Here is a 1,512-nt window from a genome sequence, read left to right on the forward strand (position 1 = left end):
TTCCCTCCCCTTTCATATATCGCTCCCTCCCCCTCTCCTCTTTCCTTCCCTCTCCCTCCCCTCTTTTCCTCCCTCCCAGCATTCCGCAGGCAGCGTGTTTGTGGCGTGAGTTGGGCATAGCCGGCAATGTAAAACAAAATTCGGCACTGACAAGCGTGAGTGTTTTTCAACACTCGCTAACAAGTGCGGAGTGTATACCGTTATCGCAATTCTAGCAACCAAGGGCGCACTCACGCACTCACGCACGCACTCACGCACGCACTCACGCACTCACGCACGCACTCACCCACGCACGCACTTACGCACTTATGCACTCACGCAACTCACCCACGCACTCACATACGTCATCACGCACGCACTTACGCACTCAAACTCTCACGCACGCACACACGCACACACGCACGCACTCACGCACTCACGCGCGCACGCACGTACGCACCTACGCATTCACGTACCCGCTCCCACATGCACACACTCACGCACTCACGCACTCACGCACGCACACGCGCACCCGCACAGTGCCTTGTTAACAGTTCGGTGGCGGTGGCGGCGTGTGCGCATGCGCTCTAGTCGGTGCATGTATATATACGGACGGTTGTGGTTTCAATGTCTCGTCGTTATATCTCAATGTCGAATTCGCTCGCGAAGGCGCGCGCAATCTCTATTTCACACACGCAGCATCCGGTCCGAAATAACCCGGATTCCAGAACCCGGATTCCAAAATCCGTATTCTAAATTTTGGATTCCGGATTCCTGATTCCGTACTCCGGACTTAGGATTCCTGATTCCGGATTTCGGACAGAGGTAATCTCGTGGCGCGGTAAAATATCCGATGTCACGTCGGGATATTTTGTTCGTGAGACTGAGGGCGCACGAGAGATGAAATGTTGCTCTACATCTCATCTTGCACGTATTCTACTCTCGTTTCAGCGAACACGACCTAAATCTCTTGGTAGTCGACAAAAATCTTGCGATGTTAAGATGTTTTCAAGATGTTTTGTCTCGGAAAAGATGAAGAACTGTGTGTATAGCGCATCCAGCCAGGACGACGTATCAACTCATGTTTTCTAGAATGTTCCACGCACGGAAGAACGCTGCGTCACTGGCGACAGACGGAAGTCAAGCGGCTGTGAATGTGTGTGTGTGTGTGTGTGTGTGTGTGTGTGTGTGTGTGTGTGGTGTGTGTGTGTATGTGTGTGCGTGTGTTGTGTGCTGTGTGTGTGGGCTCTGCGAGCACTGGGTCGTGGGTGTGTTTGTTGTCGGTTGCGGCGCGCGTGTGGTGTGCGTGTGTGTTTAGTGGTGGCGCGCGGTGCGTGATGTGTGTTGCGGCGCGGGGGGCGTTGTGTGTATGGCGGTATGTGTGTATATGTCGTGGCGCGTTGTCTGTATGTGTATGTTGCCACCAGCTTGGAATCCCGGTTTCCGATTGTAGTGAATAAGGAAAAGCCATCCGTTCATTACCAGACTCATTAGCGTTCGAGAGGCGGACGGTGTCAGAGCGCGGTGTTGCCT

This window comes from Priapulus caudatus, unplaced genomic scaffold (genome assembly GCF_000485595.1).
Source record: "Priapulus caudatus unplaced genomic scaffold, Priapulus_caudatus-5.0.1 Scaffold868, whole genome shotgun sequence".
Taxonomy (NCBI): domain Eukaryota; kingdom Metazoa; phylum Priapulida; class Priapulimorpha; order Priapulimorphida; family Priapulidae; genus Priapulus; species Priapulus caudatus.